At 43.9% G+C, this 21,295-nt stretch overlaps 1 protein-coding gene and 1 long non-coding RNA gene across 2 annotated transcripts in view; both read left to right on the forward strand.

Annotated features, from left to right (window-relative positions):
• The window catches only part of ANGPT1 (angiopoietin 1), a 152,553-nt gene that overhangs the window by 31,030 nt on the left and 100,228 nt on the right, over positions 1-21,295 (forward strand). The window lies entirely within an intron of this gene.
• LOC309374893 lies at positions 572-6,917 on the forward strand. The gene is made up of 2 exons (XR_014170753.1): positions 572-1,432; positions 5,058-6,917. It is a non-coding gene; the product is annotated as an uncharacterized lncRNA (long non-coding RNA).

Raw genomic sequence — 21,295 nt, forward strand, 5'->3', positions numbered from 1 at the left:
TGCACACACTCAAATTAAAGCCAACCTACGGGGATACTATAAACGAAAGTGATTCCAGCTAAGCTGGGAACAGCCCTGACTAGCCCCACAATTTCAACGAGAGAAATGGGGGAAACCTTTTGCAAAAGAAAGCCCCTAACGGGGGTTCTCTCCCTATTGGGAAAGGCAAGCCACGGATACAGGGAGAATCTTCCCACAGGGCAGGGTAAGGGATGGGGTGGGAAATCGGACAGGAAAAAGGGGGAATTAAATTATTTAAGGGACTAGAGAGGATTAAAAAGAAAGGGGGAAATAAGAAATAAAGAAATGTAACCAGACAATGAGAAGATTGTCCCAGTGCTCCATGTGATCCGATGCAAAACGGCCAAGAGGATGTCCTTTCGTCTATCTCCTCTACTTATAGACTCTGACCCCTCCTCCGAATTGGCAACACTCAAAAATCCCCAGCAACCCATTTAACCCTTTACAGGCTTGGGTTCCCAACAAATTTGCCTAGTCATGATGGTGGTCTGTTCCCCAACCGCAACACGTGCTCTCTGCTAGTGAGAACACGCTTTGTACAATTGAAGGGAGAGGGGAACGGTTAATCATTAATATTATCTACACATAGTAAATTCCTGCACTCTGCTAGGATGGTCAAAACAGCCCAAAATTGCAGTTGCTTGCAAAAGTCTAAATCAGACAGGTCAGGAGGTCGTTTTCTGCCTAACCAGCTACTTGAAACTGCTGATGCTAGCTACAGGTCAGAAGGTCGCTTCCTGCCTAGCCAGAAAACTGCTGTTAACCGAGAAAACCACTAGCAAGATGTTTCCTACTTTACTTCTGCTTAGTAATGCAAGAATAAGAAGAGATACGAAGGGAATGCTTAGCTAGCAAAAGAAGACACGTGTACAAGGAGGTGGGAGGGAGTGCTTGGCTTAGCAGAAAGACAGGAATGTTTAGCAAGCAATAAAATGTGTTAAGCAAGCAATATTTGCTAGCCGATTGGGGAAGTCTGGGGGTATAAGAAAGTCTGCTGAAGTGTCTTGCTTTACAGCCAGTATTTCTAGGAACTAACTAGCAGGCTGTCTCTGAGTACAGACCTTGACTCTGTGCTCAGATCTCAATAAACTCTTTTTCTCCAAAGAAGATTTTGCTTTCCTGGTACTTTTGTTCCCTCCGAGGTCCAGGGGATGGCGTGGCTAATGGATCCCTAGGTAAAAAAGGCTTCATTTCTTTGGGGGCTCGTCCGGGATCAGCCCCCTCCCCAAATACGGACCGGAGGGCCAGGCTCAACCAAGGTGAACAGCTCCAATCGGCGTTCGCATTTCCGGTGCACACCCTGCCAGTTTGTAGGGGGAGATTGCCACACCGTCCTGGAGCGGAGACATCTAGTTGAGGGAGAACAAGAGGACAGAACGGCGCCGAGGGGACAGGTCCGCAGCGGAGAAAGGTAAGCCCGAAGGAAAGGGCTAGGGGCCCGAGGGAAAGGGCTAGGGGCCCGAGGGAAAGGGCCAGAGGCCTGATCAGCCTCACCTGGTAGTTGGCAGTAGAGTGCCCGGCAGTAAGAATGCCACCAGGAAAGGAATTGGTAAAGGTTTGGGAAAGGGAATGGGGCAGAGGGAATTGAGTGTTTTGTTGACATGTTGTGTGTCAGATACTCCAGTGGATGAATTGTTGAATGAGGGCCAAGGCTTAGTGTCCCCTTGGCCGAGCGATTGTAGGGTTGTGCATTTTCTGACAAACTGTAGCATGTGACATGTTGAAATTAAGTTATTTTGGTGTGTTTTGTGTATTGCGTGCTGAAGTTATTTTGGTGTGTTTTGTGTATTGCATGCTGAAGTTATTTTGGTGTGTTTAGTGTGTTACATGTTGAAATTATATTGGTGTGTTTTGTATGTTGTATGTTGCATGTCAAGATACTCCAGTGACTGAATTGTCAAGTGTGGGCCAGGGCTTAGTGTCCCCTTGGCCGAGCAATTGTAGGTCTGTTGTGTGTGAAGTGTGAGAGAATTTTTACTGTGAATAGTAGCGAAGGATCTGGAAGAAATGGGTTCTGGCCAAAGTAAAAGTACCCCTTTGAAATGCTTTTGGGGATTCAAGCTAATGAGAGGGGAGGACGAGGACATTGTGTAAATTAGATTGGCCCACCCCAAAATAACAAATTGGCCGTCCACTGGGACCCTTGATTTGCAACTCATTAATCCATTATATCAGAACATTTTGAATGTCCACCCTGATCAAATCCCCTACATTTCCACATGGAAGACCAATATGGAAAAGAACCCCCCCCTCCTGGCTGAAGTCATGCTGCCAAAAGGTCTCAGGCAGCAGTATCTGCTCAGTCAGGAAAACAGGAGGACAACCCCCCAGTCCTCCAGGATTCAGAGAAGGAAGAAGATAAAGTTTTAATGCCCCCACCGCCTTATGCCCCGGCAACAGCCCTGGCACCACCCCCGCCACAGGGAACAGATGGCCCAGCCCCAATCCCGTGGACAAAAGAGTGGGGAAAGCAGTGAAAAGAGTGACCCTCCATAGGGCACATAAAGCACAGGAGAAGGGCGCGGCCAGAGTGATGCCTCTCCATAGAGTGTATGACCCTCTGGCCCCCGCGGGACCTGATGGGGTGGTGCCCAATAGAACTCATACAGTTCAACATGTCCCTTCTCTAGTGCAGATGTTTGTAATTGGAGGAACCAAAAACCCTTCATTTGAGGAAAACCCTGCCAAAATCATTAAGCTGTTTGAGGGAATTTTTTTAAAACATACAACCCCACTTTTTATGATGTGTAATATTTGATGGATGCCCTGCTAACTACAGAAGAGGCTAGGCAAATTCATGCTGAAGTCCGAGCACACATGAGAGCGCAGGGGGCAGGAGATCAAGCTGTTGCAGCAGGATATCCTGAAAATACACTGAATTGGGATTATCAGATCACTGAAGGGCAAAATACTCTCACCATTTATTGCCAGAATGTCTTAAATGGCATGAGGAGGGCAGCCAGAAAACTCACCAACTTCGTGGAGGCCAGAGAAATAGTACAAGGAACAGAGGAGGCCCCTGGAGCCTACTTAAAGAGGCTGAAGGAAGCCTACCGCCAGTATACTCCTGTGGACCCAGATGAGGCTGCCAATGCCCCTATCATAAAAACTGCTTTTGTAGCCCAGGCAGCGCCCGATATTTGCCGAAAAATCCAGATGGGCCACACCCTGAAATGGATGTTAGAAAATAGCCCAAACCACTTATAATCAGAGAGGAAAAGAGACCCAGAAGAAAAAGAAGTACCAGGCAAAGAAGTTGATGGCCCTGAAGACGGGAGGTCCACCGTTAGAAGAAGAGGAGGGCGAGGCCGCTTAGGAAAGAATCAGCGTGCCATCTGCCGAAAGGCACCTATTTCCTCTCCCAGGCTAAAATGAGGAAATGTCAGATGCTACTACTACATCCGCGTTAAAAATTCCAAGTCACCAGAGCCCTGAGCCTGGCAAAGGGACAGAAGATAAACATTTATACAGATTCTAAGTATGCATTCCTGACTTTACATGCCCATGGAGCCTTATGGAAAGAAAGAGGTTTGCTTACCTCCAGAGGAAGCCAGGTGGCCCACCCACAAGCTTTATTGAACCTTCTGGATGCTGTATGGGAGCCCGATGCAGTGGCAGTTATCCATTGTTATGGACACAAGACTGGACCAGGAGAAGTGGCCAGAGGAAACCGATTGGCAGACAGAGTGGCCAAGGAAGCAGCCCAAGAACTGGCTCCCCCAGGGATTCAGCACAGTAGAACGGCACCTATGGAAGATCTTGTCGTGGACTTTACTGAATTACCCCGTTGTGGACTACACCGCTACCTGCTGGTGGCAGTGTGCACCTACACCGGAGGGCCGAAGCATGGCCAACAAAGACTGAAAAGGCATTTGAAGTAACCAGGTGCCTGCTTAGGGAAATCATCCCTCGCTATGGATTGCCAAGGTCCATAGGATCTGACAATGGACCAGCATTTGTTCATGCAGTCCTACAGGGACTGGCAAAAGCGCTCCAGATCAACTGGAAGCTGCATACTGCTTATAGACCCCAGAGTTCTGGAAAGGTAGAGAGAATGAACAGGACTTTAAAGAATCAGCTATCCAAGCTGACGCAAGAAACAGGGTCTAATTGGGTGTCCATGTTGCCCTTGCCTTTGCTTAGAGTCTGTAGCCTCCCATTGAAACGTATTCACTTGTCACCCTTTTGAAGTGATGTTTGGGAGACCGGTTCCTTATGTGTGCATGCTTTCACCTATCCCTGCTCAAGATGTGGAATTGAACAATTATGTACAGTCTCTCTCTCGAGATTTTCTCTCTCAACCCAGGCCCGAACTTCTTGCATGACCAGTTTGAGCCAGGTGACGTGGTGTGGATGAGACCGGTCCCAGGCACCACTGCCGCCGTGCTGGAAGGGCCCATCTGCTCTCCACACCCACAGCTGTGAAGGTCGCTGGCACCACCCCTTGGGTCCACCACATAAGAAAGCTGCTTCAGATTGGACTGTGTCTCAGCATCCTGAAGATCCCCTCCAGTGACGACCGCCTTGCTGATATCTCTATGCACGGTGAAGAATTGGATGGGAGGGGCGCCCGCAGGCAGCGCCCCCAACGTAGACATTTGTTCTCCAGCCAATTTAGAGGCACCACCAGGACTTTTGATATTGGTACCAGAACTCACTCCAGACGATGTGGAACCACGTTACACCCTTGATGAACAGCAGTGGACCAGCCAAGAAGGAGCAACGTTCCAGGAAGGACCGGACAGCCGTGTTTTTGTGCCCCAACATCTGGCCAGCACAATTGTAAAGAATTACCACGAGCCCACCCATTTGGGAGGCCCAGCTGCTAAGGCGCACCTTGGGAGAATATTCTATATCCCAAAATGTGCCCTGTGCGCCAACCAAGAGACTGAGAACTATCGCCCTTTGAACTTCTATATGGCAGGCCAACCCCTTTCGTCCGAGGCATCCCCGCCGGTTTGGGCAGATGGGAGATCACATCACCCAAGAACAAGTGCAATCCCTGTGTTTGTTGTGTGTGTTTGCTCTCTTTCCAGGTATTCCCTCAAGCGTACACCTGCAGTCCCGTGGCAGTCTCGCTGAGCCGGTTCACCAGTCCCTCTGAGTGACAGCGTCTGGCGACCCCCTCATCCCCAACTGCAGTGAAAGTAGTCGAGGTGATCCCCTGGGTACATCACACGCATCTGAAGAAGGGTGTCTGGACTTGCAAAAGAAATCCCGCTGACCCTCTGAAGTTGATCATCACCTTGTGTCTGACGCTACCAGGAAAAAGCGTTAGGCCACGGGCAACGAGATCCTGCGACTAATCATCACAAGGACAGTTACAAAGACTTTCTCTTTTCTCTCTTATTTTCTTTATTGACTTGCTCTATGTCTTATTGCCCTGACCCTACCGAACCATACCAACCCTATTGGCCTGCTGGCCTCTGCTACGACTGGTTCGTCTTGCCGGTGGTAAGAGATGGCGTGCTCCTTGGCTATTGGCAACTGGGGTTTGATGAGGTTACCATATTAAGACATCCCACTACCCCGTTGTGGCTCCTCTTCCACACCACTGTCCAGCACATGTGGATAGTGCTCATACGGGAAGTTGCAGAGACGTTCGAAATCTATCGAGTTCTGGACTGCTCTTGCTGCTGTGGGAGGGTAGTCAACTGTTATCCGGGGGGTAGAGCACTGTACCAACCTGATCTAGCGGACCAGGTTCTAATCTTAATGCAGGCGATTGATGAGACGGAACCTATCTTAATGCAAGTACCGCAGGGGTGGGAGCCTTAGCCAGGTGTGCATTGAAATTACTAAACAAGTGCCAGTAAGAATTGCCACCCCAGGATTTCAGCTTCCATATGCTCTGGTCACTAGGGAGGCAGCACGAGAGTTCAATCCACCCAACAGGGCTAATAGAAAAATTGACCCACATAGTGGGAGCATCAGCTCACCGGTGGGCTCTCATCCTTGAGGCTCAACAGGTAGTCGGGCACAAATATCAGTGGGCTCTTCAACAATGAGCACACCCCCTGAATATTGGTGGGAGGAACCATGGAGATATTGGGTTTGGTGGGTAGGAGTGATATGTACCGCCCTTGTCGTATGGATGCTCTCGTATTTCTGTTGGCATGAACGGTATCGTATTTGTGGGGAGAATAGGCCCAATAATGCTTCTATTGCTTTTCTGCTTCTGTATACCCTGCTTATTGCAATGCTTGCAGCAAATGATGCAAAGACTCCTGTCACGGAAGCTAGGACCCACAGTCATCGCTGTGATGAGGGAGTATAGGCCCATACCCCAGAACGAACCTAAGTATTAGGTTGTTCAGAAGAAGAGGAGGGAGTGAAGGGAGAGGGGAACGGTTAATCATTAATATTATCTACACATAGTAAATTCCTGCACTCTGCTAGGATGGTCAAAACAGCCCAAAATTGCAGTTGCTTGCAAAAGTCTAAATCAGACAGGTCAGGAGGTCGTTTTCTGCCTAACCAGCTACTTGAAACTGCTGATGCTAGCTACAGGTCAGAAGGTCGCTTCCTGCCTAGCCAGAAAACTGCTGTTAACCGAGAAAACCACTAGCAAGATGTTTCCTACTTTACTTCTGCTTAGTAATGCAAGAATAAGAAGAGATACGAAGGGAATGCTTAGCTAGCAAAAGAAGACACGTGTACAAGGAGGTGGGAGGGAGTGCTTGGCTTAGCAGAAAGACAGGAATGTTTAGCAAGCAATAAAATGTGTTAAGCAAGCAATATTTGCTAGCCGATTGGGGAAGTCTGGGGGTATAAGAAAGTCTGCTGAAGTGTCTTGCTTTACAGCCAGTATTTCTAGGAACTAACTAGCAGGCTGTCTCTGAGTACAGACCTTGACTCTGTGCTCAGATCTCAATAAACTCTTTTTCTCCAAAGAAGATTTTGCTTTCCTGGTACTTTTGTTCCCTCCGAGGTCCAGGGGATGGCGTGGCTAATGGATCCCTAGGTAAAAAAGGCTTCACAATAAGCCGTGTAATTTATTAGGAATGAAATCCCTCTCTGCTATGATTAAAAGTACTGACAGATAAAATAGAGTTTTTGCACCTTTTGCATAGATCAGACTCAAAGCCTTGTCCAAGTGATTCATAAATACTAAAAAAAAAACTTGATGTAATTTAGTTGGAAGAAAGGGTCCCGTTACTCTTTGCTTAATCACCTCTGGGAAAAGTTAAAAGCTCATTACAAAAAGGAAAAATGGGGGGGGGGAGCACTACACATTTTTCATTTGGACTTTTTAAAGGTTATCCCATTAAGCTGAAAAGTTTTCGGCATCATTTTTTTTTGTTATGTACATGTTACAAATGCCCGCAACTGAAGAACAAAACAAAACACTTTGGGTTGTTTCACACATAATCATTCCCCCTTCGGCAGGAACATGTGATAAATAAGCAGATCTGAAAGAGGTATCACCTATCAAAGACTGCTGAGAGAACTTTTATCATCTTAAACTAGACAAAAAAAAAAAATCTTCCTCTGAACCTTTCTCAGCTTGGGTTTCTGTGTGTGAAGAAAGTTCACTGAAATAATGTAGCAGTTGATCTCTCCCCACTACTGCCATTTCTTTGTGGGCACGGTGTTTGTGATAATTCTGCAGGAGGTCTAGGCTGCTGGCTGACATTTTTAAATATATAACTCACAAGGTTAGGAAGCATTGACCTTACTCAGATTTGGCTTTATGATCATGCCCTATCATAATGTGATATTCTGCTGGGATCTGCTTCCCCAGTGAATTCCCTGTGGGGAATATGCTGGAGAAGCAGATTCCTGCAGCCTGCAGAACTGAATCAGTTCTGCTCAGTTTCATTGTTTGTGTGTTCCCCTGTTGGAAACAGGCATGCTCAAACCACTTTCTTTGCCCCCCCTGTCCAACTCACCACCCCCTAACAGCCCTGGATCACTTTGCAGGGCCCACCAGAAATGGTCTAGGGCTGCTTCCACCCAACCTAGTAGAAGCCCTACATGACCTGATTCACCTTGGCCTCAACTGAATCTGGTGCACAGCCCTAATAGAACCTCCTGCCTGTTCTAAAACAGGTCCCTAAAAGCAGGGGCACCATATTAGAGAACATGTATTCAAGGTCTGGTCTCTGAAATGCCTTACCACAGTCCTGGTTCACGCCTTGCAGTCTCCAGTGCTGAACAGTCCAATGTGCAGACATTAAAAGGAGTCTACTTGGCTGGTCCTGTACAGACTGACAGTAAATTTGGCTAACACAGAGGAGACATACAATTAAAGGTCCTCTTTTCACTACATTAATGAGCAGTGTAGGGTTTTAGGGCTGAACTCTTTTCTTCAAAGTTAAAAGCCAGTGGTTCTGCCTTACAGATGTTCTGTATTGTGCCTGCATTACAGTTGGAATAATTAAAATAGAGATGGGCATTGGCATTCTCATCGTAGCATTTCAGTCAGTCTATGTAGTTAGCAGAATGATGGCTGAAGCCTTTCATCGAATGCACAGCTTCACGTCCAGGGTGGCTGGCCACTTCCTCACCTGATAAAACCCTGTTTATAGGAAGAAGGCTAGACCGAAGCCTTTTCTCTGACTTGCCATTTAGGCCTGTTCTCAGGGAGTTTTATGCAAAAGGGAGCCTTCAGACATGAAACCCTCCACTTGCAACTTGATGTGGGATTGTCCAAGATGAAAACATCAATTGATCTTGCTGGTTGCTTAAAACAGATGTTATTTAGGTATGTGGAGGGAGCTGTTGAATCTAAAGAAGTCATTGACTCTCTCTCTCTCTCTCTCTCTCTCTCTCTCTGTGTGTGTGTGTGTCTTAGTTTTGCTTTGGGAATCTGTCAATACACATTTGTTTTGTCCATTCTTCTGTTTTGTCCATTCTTCGCATGTGTATATCAAAGTAGTAGGTGGGCAGTCATAGGCATTTCTTGACCATGTCACTTTGCAAAATGGCAGCTGTGATCAGGAAGGTCCCTGTGGTTATCCTCATGAATGTAGCTGGCTCACACTAACATCATCTCACTCTACCCTCTCAGTATGAAATCAGCTTGTGAAAATCTGGCCTGTTAATGTGAAGAGATCCCAAATCATGATAGAAATCAGGCATCTACCACAGGTTTTGCAGGCCTGTGTAAGCTGTGATACTCCAACCTCAGAAGAGCACCCGCCCACATACACACACTAGCATGGTACCAAAGGATACTTGAAGAATTCAGCTTTGTGAATTTCTGTGCAAGCTGACATCTTATCTAGATGTGGACTACTGTGTGGGCCAGACTGGTGTGTGGGGTGGACCCTACTTAACATTCTGATTTTATATGTCTCCTTTCCTTTCAAAAATAATGTTCCCGACTCAAAAATGATTAATAAATCAAAATGCATTACAAAAGTCATGTTTTAGGATACAATATGTTTAGAACCGTGTACATTGTGATAAAATACATATATATTTAAATATGATTTCCTATATATCTCTATATATGCACAGATTAATGCAGAAACAGGATGGAATGGACTTGTGTCATAACAGATTTGCATGACGGCATCTGTATTAATCCAAATAATCCTTATGAATGTATATACATATGACTTTTGAATGAATGAAATTGACATCCACCAGAGATAGCCTGATGTGTCCATCTCTAATGGTGACCCATTAGTGGAGTTTTAAGCCTCCAAGTTTTTCTTCCTGATTACCATAAACTGCAGAGATGGAATTGTCAAGCACCTGGAGGACCAGAATTTGTGGCTGGTGTGTGAAGAATGTGTCACCATGCTATAAAAGCAGGGCTTTGGGGTCTTGCTTTAAAGTGGGTTCCAGTTTTGAATGTTTCCCACATTACTGAATTGAGAGTTCAGCGCCATATTTCCTGTTAGTCATAGATGAAATGCCAACATTTTTAGAGTAAGCCCTAGGGCTAAACTAGACAAAATAAAGGAAAGCTGTGATGAGGATCTCATGCAGCGTTTTTGTTGTTGTTATTCATTAGCAGCTCCTCAGGGATGATTTTGAAAATTGTGGATGTGCTGGTGTGGGAGAAGAGGTTTTTAAAATCATTATCATTATATTATTACATTTGTCAGTCATTTTGTATTTAAAAAGTCTCAAAGGTGACCTAACATGACTTACTTAACCCTTCCTGTCATGCCCTTTCCTGATGTACCATATTTTTCGCTCTATAGGATGCACTTTTTCCCTCCAAAAATTAAGGGGAAATATGTGTGTGTCCTATAGAGCGAATGCAGGCTGCGCGGCTAAGCCCAAAGCCAGAACAGGGAGACGGAGCACTGCTTGAGAGAGGAATAACTAGAGGGGAAAGAGGAATATTGGAATAGTACTCTTCCACGCTGAAGCATGGTTAGACCTATGCGCAATAAATAATACAAAACTCGTAATTTAGCAAGCAGCGTTGAAATCAGACACAGTTTCCTAACTTTGCATAGCACTCCAGATACTTTCTTCCTGGTCATGATTCCCGCTTTGCTTAGATCTTACATCTGAAGAGTTTCTAGCAAAATGGGTAATTTTGCCCTGTAGCCAGCCCAGTTCTCAGTTACAAATATAGCTCCCCTCTCTTTCCTGGGATCCGTATGCAGGTATAATTACTGAATTCAGTCACTTAAGTATTGCGTTGCATCATATTTACAACTGTTAATTCAGCAAGTTTGTACTCCTATTCCCTCTTGTTGTTTTCAGTGGTTAAATAGCACTTTGTATATATCTGAAGAGAAATGACAAACAGTAGCAAAGAAGAACTGTAAAACCTGAACTCTTGGCATGCTATATGCATTTGCTCTTTGATTTTGCCAGGATTTTCTGGAGAAAGGGGATGGTGGGGGACTGTTCTGGCAGTCACTACAGGTATGTTTTGGAGTGAATGCCATCATAGCCTGCTACTTTAAGATCTAAGCTAATAAAACACAAGAGGTCAAAACCCAGCAAAACAGTGAGGGATAATAGTAAAATTGTCAACCAGCAGACAGTAGATCTTGTGTTCAGAAGCTGATGATTTGCCATTAGTTCTGAAGGAGCAGAGCACATCTTGGAGCTAGGATACATAAACCAATTCAGAGACAAGAAGCAGTGAGTTACAATGGAAATATTCTACAAGCGAACATGAACTTTGCCAGTTAATCAGGTAGGCCAAAGATGGGAGACATGTGGCCCTCCAGATGTTACTAGACTCCAACTCTCATTGTCCCTGACCACTGATGGAGTCCAACAACATCTAAAGGTTTTCCACTCATGAGGCTGATAAAAAACCCCAAACCAGATTACATTAAAAATGCTTTAACGCTGTAGCAAGGGAGCAGCTATAAGAAAATGAAAGGTTTTACTTTAAATACTATTTTGAGCGTATACACAGCAGCAGTTTATATGGAGCAGATGATGCACAGCTCAGCTGTTGAGGCTGAGGAGTGAATAAAAGAGGAAGAGCAAAAGTGGGTCACTGTTATTTTAAGAGGCTGTCACTTGTTAAAGTTGGAAGTTAGGGCAGTCTACCTCTGTACCAATCAGGCAGATTGTGCTTTGTACTGCTCAGTGCAGGCTGATTGTGTCACTGGTCTACAACTCTGCTGGGCATTCTCCCAAGTGTGGTGTCAACAGCATGCATTCCTGTGTACATCAATAGGCCACTCCATTTTGTTCTGAGTCAGGGCTTCAGCAGCCTGGAGGCAAGGCAACCCTTCGGTGGTACCCTGGACAGCTCCCTACAGGGCTCAGGTTGAAGACTCCATACAACTAGAGCTCAGGTGTTGTTTCAGTGACAGTCATTGTACGGCTGGAGCCCTCAGAGGGTAATGAGAGGATCAGAGAGGTCATTTTGTTCAAGTGTTTCCGGTGTTGTATGTACACCTGGGACTGGATCTGAAGGCAATTTTCACTTTGAATCCATGGTATCACCCCCTGAAGACAGTCTGACCCAGAATAAAGGAATACAGTACAATCCATTAGTGGCAGGCAGAATAGGAAAGAAGTAACACATTTATTCTCTACAGAATGTGCTGCCAGTGATTTTGTACATCAGAAAACAACCATATGAATAAACGTATTGAGTGGGATTCAAAGAATGAAGCCCACCAGCAGAAGCCCACACAAAGACTTCCACTAGCCCAACAGGGCTCCCCACTCCCTCTGTGCCTCCCCAGTTTTTGTCTGTGGGGTTGGGTGAACCCCCAGAACAGGGTGGAGGAGAGGGCCGATCATTCTATCAGTGCAAGCAGAAATGCTTGCACTGATGGAACGATCTGCCTGGTGCTACATTGAATTCCTCCCTTGGTGTAACATAGTTTTACATAGTGACAACCATTATATGTGATGACAATGGTGATGGTGATGTAAAAGGGGGCATCTGTGATAACAAAAAAGGTTGCGTCCAGTTAGAATTTTGCATGTGTCCAAAACAACAACAACCGCTTGTTTGGGAAACATTTCCAGAAACAGAACCATAACATGGGCACAAGATAGCTGCTTTCCTTTCTGGCAGATTTCTGGCTGCACAAATTTGCAATGGAAGAAGACTGACCAGAGCAAGGATTTAATAACCCACTCCGCTGCACTCAACCTTTCTCTTACTTGGCTCATTTTCATACAATAGTTATGCTACACCATTTTTAATGGGTCTTGTAGGATTTAAATGCAGGATGTGTGGTTTCATGGATACAACAAAAGAGCATAATATTTAGGTCAGAGAATGAAGGGAAAACTAATTATATAGGGCAGCAAATCATCACTTGCTAAAATTAAACGGTTTGTAATATTTTCCATTACAAATGACTTTCGTTTTATTTATCTTCTCTCAGTGCTGACCAAAGAGTGCAACAAAATGACCAGCTGTAGAGTATACTGACAGTAGCTACTCACCAGTTACATATAGTACCTCAGTAAATCTTGGGAGTAGACTGGAAGGGAGATATTCTGCCTCTAAAAACCAGGGGATTGCCAAACAGGACCAACATAGAAGGTTGGTTTTAAACATTAAAGCTCCCCCCCATACCCCAGATAGATCTCTCCACAGTTTGGCAAGGTTAAGCCACTCTGGAGGGACTCCTTTGCCTGCAAATTCCACACACTTCTATGAAAAAAGGGGGGAATTTAGCTTTTTGTAGATTTCCCTTTATATTTGGTGAGGGTTAGATTTTATTAGGTCCTGAACAACAGGTCAGATTGGAAAGATGGATCTGAAACAGTTCAAGTTGCTTCCCAGTGCAACAGATACACATGATAAATCTTATGGCTGGTGCATTGCCGTAGGACATCATTTCATGCAATTGATAACTCCGTTCCTGATTTCTTCTTCTGATCACTTGTGAGTGTAAAGTAGCTTTTGCAAAAGCTTGGAAATCTTCTTCAACACTTTAAAGCATACTGTGGGTCTGTGAGACTCTCTGTGGAATATGAGAATTGGCGTAAGTAGTAATAAAATCCATAAGATGCACATGTAAAGAATTGTTAATAGAATCTAGCCCCTCCAATTAAAAGTTAAGCTAAATATATATTTCTTCCAGAGGGATGTTATGCATTTAACACTTCACATTCTTTATTCAAAATAATACTCTTTCAACCCTAACTCATTATAATCTTCTGAATATATAGAAGATTCTTCTGCATTGTGTGAGAAAATTCTACCCCTTAAAAGAGATCATATTTTTGTTCATATCTGCAAATCAAACATAGTTCAACTTCACTTTTTTTTAGTGAAGCATTATATGAGAGCTCAGACACATCTGACTTGCATTTATGCAAATATGCATTGATGAATAATCATTAGTGAGCCATGTTAAAAGTATCAACTTTTTAATGTGGTGAGAGAAACTGCTTTAAATCACTCCCCACTCTCATGTCTGAGAATGGGAACTGAGTGGGGAAACATCAACTAAGAGTTTACAGAATTTGAGGAAGGTTGGATGGATCAGTTTACTTCTGCTCTGTGCCATTTTCGTAGTCCAGTCTATCCCATTTCAGCATTAATCTGCATTTCCTATCCCCACCCCCAAATAACACCCCCACATAATTTTTTGACATGTAGCTTTATATAATTGCTTTTAAATTGCTGATTATATTAATATTTTGGCGAAAAGCATGCCAATTCGTTTGCAATGTTTGCTTTTACAGTGGTACCTCTGGTTAAGAACTTAATTTGTTCTGGAGCTCCGTTCTTAACCTGAAACTGTTCTTAACCTGAGGTACCACTTTAGCTAATGGGGCCTCCCGCTGCCACTGCACAATTTCTGTTCTCATCCTGAAGCAAAGTTCTTAACCCGAGGTACTATTTTTGGGTTAGCGGAGTCTGTAACCTGAAGCATCTGTAACCCGAGGTACCACTGTATTGGTTGTTTTTTTTAATGATTATTTTAGCCTGTTCTTTGTAAACTGCTTAGAGGCTTTCTGGCAAGTGAAGTGTTGATCAATACATGTTGATCAATCAATCAATCAATCAGTCAGTCAGTCAGTCAGTCAGTCAAATATTGTACTGATGTTAGGTGCCTGAAAGTGTAACATTTTGGTGTTGTATTGCACTGAAACCCAACAAACAGAAAATATGGTATCTGTATGGTTTAATCACTCCAAATAGTATGGTCTCCTAGGTTTACACACCTTAAAAAAAAAATCTGTATGCAGGCTATCCACTCAGCAAATCTTTGGGCTGGGTGGCCTAAACACCAGCTAGTGAGAAAGAAATTGCAACAGAGGGATAACGCTGGCACTTTTTCAAAGAGAAAATGGGAGATGACTGTGATGAAAGCATATATAGTTGGGGGAGGTAGCCCACCAATGCCCATTTCTTTCCCCCCTCCCCTCCTTTCAACGTTGTTTCTTGAGGCAGTGATATAAAACAAGAGAAAGGGCGTACCTCAGTGGGAGAGCATTTGCTTTCCATGCAGAAGAAAGTTTGGGAATGTTCCCTGCTTGAAGACTTGTTGCCCGTCAGTGCAGACAACACTAAGCTCAATGGACCAATGGGCCTAGTTCAGCAGATAGCAGCTTCCCATGTTTCCATGACTGCAAAGTATGTAACCCAGTGAAAGACTCAAGCCGCCGGCCCCACGAGCCCTTTTCACTGTCACCAAACACTTCAGCGCAGATTTTTTAAAAAGGAGATAAAAGACACCTAAGGGTCTCCCGTATTCTGCCAACTTGTGTCTGCCTTTCTTTACCATTTGTGATGACTGACTGACTCTGTGTTTCATCAATGAAAGATGTTTCGGGCTACAGCTTTTTTTTCCGTCTTCCCCAGTGATACTCTTCAGCATGTTTAATAGATTCTGGTTAAGTAAACATCCTCCCCCAAAGCAGCAAATGTACAGTTTAAAGTATAAATAGTGCTACTGTGCCAAGTTCATAATTACTTGCACATTTAGCACTTTACCAACGTCTTCTGCATGGCCCATCAAAACCAGATCTGCATACTTACTATAATTGTCTTGAAACCCAAACCACTCAAATAATGCCGCATTGTTTACATATTTTGGATATTTGCTTTTTCCGTTTATATAAATCCAAGCATTTGTTTCAAAGTGTACATCTTAGCAGAGTGATAATAAAACCTTCGCCAACAAGCATGCAAAACAAGAATGATTCCATCCAGGCTGGAATATTTTTAAAAATAAAATAAAATAAAAATTAACATTTTATCTTAGCTCCTGGCTTCTGGATTGATTTTGTTCTTTCAATTGTAGGTTTGGATATATTGCTAGTTTTCATTATGTTTTAGGCAATTTTTTTGGTACTTTGTTTCATTGGACATCCCAGAAAAGTGGGATAGATAGATTAACCATGCATCGTTTAAGGAAATTTCATATTTTTGTGTACACTTTTTGTTGCAAAGTCTGGGGAAATATCTAATCCTACCAGCAAGCAAGTTTGGGAGTGACAGAGTGGTTTATGGCAAAAAGTGGATTGCAGGAATTCCCACCCCACTCCTAGCTCCCAGATGACTGTCCTTGTTACCCACAAATGTTCTGGTGTGCTGGGCTTACCAGTCACCACCCTTCTGCTGAAAAAACAGTTCAGTAAACATTGCCAATGGGAACCAGCCACTATGCCATTGGGGCATGGGAATCGGAAGATGGCTGCAGGGATGGGAGGAATCTTTTGTGGGGTAGGGCAAGAAACACATTCATTCATCTCATTTCAAAGCATTGACAAGTGTCAGTGTAGTAACTAGACAGCTGTCATGCAGTTGTGTAGCACAGAGACAACTAACGCAGTATCCGCTGAGTTGTTTCTTGCCAAAAGGCTGCTGGCAAATATATATGTCATGAGACAAAAAATTGGAAGGGTATAAGCAGAGAATTTCCTGGCACTCGAGAGAATGTGGCAGTTCATTGATAAAGCATGCACAAAGGCACCAGAATCATTAAAACTGGAGTATGCATTCTACAGCTGGGTGTCTTAGGCTGACTCTTGCATTGGGGAGCACGACCCAACTGTTCTGTAAGCAGAGGCTGTGGCTATGAAAGTAAGGTTGTGGTTGTGTGTAGGGATGGGGGTGGAGCATGCAATCACCTCCTGAATCATAATCCCCACTCCCAATTTTTAAGGTCACTCTCCTGATAGAAACCATCTGGTTCTGAGCAGCTGAACTATCAGAGCAACTCAGTTGTATGAGTTAATAAACGTTAGTGCAACAGTCAAACCTGAACAATTGTGGATTTGGATAGCGAAACAAAATGATTGAACTCCCCCCTTTTTTAACACAGCTAACAACACAGTTGGGAACTGGGTACAACTTGTCCTGCCAACTCCTGATTTTTACTGCAAGGCCTATCTACATGTAAATTATTCCAAAACGAAGCATAACAGATCTGATAAAATCTAGTGTGTGATATAAATAAGACATCTGGATAGCATCCAGCTGTGAATGTTTGCACCTCCACATCCATCCAAGTTCCTTAGTGCGGATGGTCTGTACCAAGCACAGTAACATCCCCATAATTTGGGAGTAAGGACTCCAAACATTTTAAGATATTTTCAGACACATGAAATGTTTTTAGATGGTTTCTAATTGCTTTTTAAAAAGTTTTTAGTGTGTTTTATCTTATTTAAATGGTATTGTTTTAACATTTTGATGTTTGCCATCCTGGGCTTCTTTGGGAAGAAGGGTGTAATACAAATTTAATAAATGTATGAATCAGAGAAGACTGGATTGTTTGTATTCTAGTCAAGCAAAAGCAGATATTTCTGGTGGCCTCCTCTCCTAGCTGTTGGATGAGGGTCTCAAGAAGCACTAGACAAAGTAAAAGGTTCAAGATTGGTTCACTACATTGAAGTTCATCACTTGATGACTGCAGTATCAAGTGTTGACTTACAGGAGTGAGAGATACAGTAAGAGAACTTGCATATACTTCACACCTCCAAATACAACTTGCTGGATCCAAAGGACGTTTGTCACTGTTTAGCTCCATTCAAATCAGCAGGACAAGTTTTTCATGACTCACTTAAAGTTCCATTTATGTCAATGGGACAAACATGTGACCCAACCCCAATTTTTCCTATGGAGTTAGTCCACACATTTAGTTTCAAGCCAAGAAGCATCCAGAGCAATACACCAGACAGAACACAATGCTTTGGGAGGTCACATAAGGCCACAGCTTTATTGATTCCAGATGTTAGAGGTGTTTGACATAGGCACTGGGTACAACCATTGACTTCTGGCCTCCTGCCTCCCAGAAGTATACACTGGGTCATTCCAGCAGGAGAATCCTATGACTTACATCAAATAGGAGCACTCCTGTAGGATGGCCATCTTGAGGAGTGCGGTACCCTTTGCTAAACTTGCTTGAAAGCCTGGAGATCTGCCACCTGTCACCATAGGCTATAGTGAGCTAGATGGACCAACAATTTGACTCATGTTAAGGCAATTTCCTATGTTATTTGTCTCTTTGCAGCAGGAAATGAATGTGTCCCATCAGTGCAAAGATTTATGATTGCACATCATAACTTTACCCCTCCCCAAATCTGCACTGGGGAAACTGACAGAACAGATTTAGGAGGTGTGCAGGGGGAGGAGAGGGGTGAAATTTGATTGTGCAAGTGTAAATCCTTGCATTGATGGGATGTGTTAATTGGATAACATGCTGTATCTGACCTTCCCCACCCAAGATAGCTTTTCATGTAAAATTGCCGTGTAAAATTTCATTGAAAGTCTTGATAGACTAAAAATAGGGCTTCCAGTCTCCAAAAATTATTTTAAAAGAGTTCTTGAGTCTGGATTGCCCTGTTTGAGTTCTGTTTTCCCACTTTCTGCCATCACCAAGCCTTGTAGTGTTGGCACTTTGAGCCATCCAAATCTCGGCCTAAGTTTGTTGCTTGGCATCGTTTCTGAGACTTGTTGATGTCAGGTTTTCTCAAGAATAGCTCTTCATTTTTCTTCATCTCAACTGATAGGAACCATCTGGTTCCTGGATGGCTTAACTCAATGAGCAACTCTGCTGTCTATAATAAATGGAGTGCAACTATCAAAAAAGGAACAACTGTGGACTTGTGGAGAAACAAAACAATTCCCCCTCTTTTTTTCAAATCAAACTCCATTGTGTGCTTACCATGCAGTGCAAACATGGTGAATCCTGCAGAAGTCAAGCAGTGTGAAGATTTAAGCAGTTGGCATGGGGTGGGGAGTCAGAAAGAGATTGCACAGCTGAGTGGATGTTTATTATCACCTTTCTCCCAGTGAAGGTCCATTTTATGCTGAACCTTCGTTGCCTCATGAATCACTCCCATGAAGCACCCCAACTGATTAACAATAAAATATATGGATGTATCTGCCTTTGGTTGGCAGCCTTAATTCACTATGGAGTCCCTCCTATGCCTGCAAATTGAATCAAATTCTGTGAAGTTACGGTCATTTTTAGATTCCCCATGACAACAAATGGGGGAAGACAAAACTTTGTTTTTAACAGATCAAATTCATTCCCGAAAAATGTGTTGAGCTGGAAAGACACACAGCAGCTCCAAAACAGAAGAAGCTGCTTACTAAAGCTACAGACACAAGTTAAATCTTGTGCCTGGTTGCAAACTTCTAAAATGAGCCCTCAGAATGGTGTTTGAACTGCATTCACCAACTCCTGCTTGGACGTGGCATGTTCTGTAGTGGATAAAGTGCTAAACTAGGACTGGAGAGTCGAGGTTTCAAATCCGCAGTCAGCTACGAAGTTCATTGGGGTGGCTTTAGAGTGCTGGTTGGTGCTGATGGGAGTTGCAGCTGAAGAAATATAGAAGGCCATGGATTCTGCATCGCTTCCTCAGCTGAGGAACCAGAGACAGATTTCGGGGAGCGTGACCGGTTTGGTTGCACTGGGCATCAAGCCTCAGGGGTGCCGCTGAGGGAGCCATGACACTGATTTAAAATGGAGTGCAAGAGACAAGGGTGTCAAATTTTGGTGTTCCACAGGGTACCACTGAAATCTGAGACCCTGAGGTCTGAAGCCAACACTGACGCTCCTCTTCAAATGGGCAAAAACTGTTCAGCCTAGGCAGACGTTTGGATTGCAGTAGATCAGGCATAGGCAAACTTTGCCCTCCAGATGTTTTGGGACTACAACTCCCATCACCCCTAGCTAACAGGACCAGTGGTCAGGGATGATGGGAATTGTAGTCCCCAAACATCTGGAGGGCCTAGTTTGCCTATGCCTGCAGTAGATCTTGACAGCCTTGAGCTGCTGCTAGCTTTTAATGATATTGTGTCACTGCCTGCTTTCTTCTTTCTCTTTTGATTGTTATTCTTTCCTAATTCTTTTATGCGCACTCTTATTATGTGTTACAGTTTTGTCATATGCTGTTTTGAGCTTTGGGGGAAATGGTATTATTAAATAGTGCAAATGTATAAATGAACGTATCGAAGCCTGCAATGTCAAGAAGGTTTGCTCACTGTTGTTGTGGGTTAGAGTGAGCCACAATGCAGCTAAGCAGGAGATGGATTTAAGCAACCTTTTTTCTTCTCTGGGTGCATTGCATAGAATGGAGTGAGGAGAGAGAAAGGCTTGAATCGGTAACTCCTAAACCGGCCTTTTCTGCTGAAGTTAGTGTGGTTGGTTTGTCAGCACTTGAGACCAGAGCGGGATTAAGTAGAGAATAGGCCTAAGTAAAATAAAGGCCAACTTAAACCTGTGCAGAAATAATAGAGCAGCAGTAAATGAGGAGTTTCGCCTTTTGTGCCATGTCTTCTTTTCTTTCTTTCTTTTAATTGCTCGCTCCGAAAGAAGCCATGCATAAACTCATTAAAATGCAACAGTCACGGTATGTAGCAAACTCATTGTCAGTAAAAAGGAAGGCCAGCTGAGGGGGAGCTGGGAATGGAAGGAGATTTCTACATAGGAGCTGGAGAGTCTCCACTTGCTTTGTTGCCCAGTTAAGACCCTGATCCTGTCAGCCCCTGTAGCATTTCCATTAGTCCGGCATTCTGTTCACCACGTGCCTGTGGGACATGCACAGGCAGGCCATGAGTGCAATATCCCTGCTTGTAATCCTCAACAACTGATACCTCAGGTTACATACACTTCAGGTTACAGACACATCAGGTTACAGACTCCACTAACCCAGAAATAGTACCTCAGCTTAAGAACTTTGCTTCAGGATGAGAACAGAAATCACGGGGCGGCAGTGGGAGGCCCCATTAGCTAAAGTGGTGTCTCAGGTTAAGAACAGTTTCAGGTTAAGAACGGACCTCCGGAACAAATTAAGTACTTAACTTGAGGTACCATTGTATTACCTTTTAAGTCTATCCAACTTGGTTGCCATCACTACATCTTCAGAAAGTTTAAGGATGTGCTGTGCGAAGTATTTGTTCTCTGCCACCCAACCCTTTCCCTCACTCTTGGTTCTGTGAATAATAATGCATGGCATAACAGTATTTATTTATTGGATTTATTTCTTGGATTTCTGCCCAGGCCGTTTACAATTTTAAAATACTGTAAAAAAAAAAAAAGAACATTATATAAAATGTAGAGTGACAAAAGCCTCTCAGGCCAACTGGGAATCAATTGTATCTGTGTTCCCTAGCCTGGAATCCCTTTCTTTGGCCTTTCCCTGAGGTAAAAGCTGTTCTGTAGGAAGCCAATGGGGTGTGTGCTCCCTAGTCTGGGTTCCCTCGCTACCAGAGCTCTGCATCACTCAATGAAGTTGTTTGATCTGGGATGGACAACACAATGTAGTTCCTCACACAATAGATGATAATCTGGAATTTTGTCCCTCAAGATATGGTAGTGTTAGGCGAATTCAGGGAGGATAGTTCCTTCAGTGGTTTTGTAATATTTTGTAGCCAAATGGAGTCTCCATGTTCAGTAGCAGATACCAG

The sequence above is a fragment of the Podarcis melisellensis genome (genome assembly GCF_964234715.1).
Source record: "Podarcis melisellensis genome assembly, chromosome: 7".
Lineage (NCBI taxonomy): Eukaryota > Metazoa > Chordata > Lepidosauria > Squamata > Lacertidae > Podarcis > Podarcis melisellensis.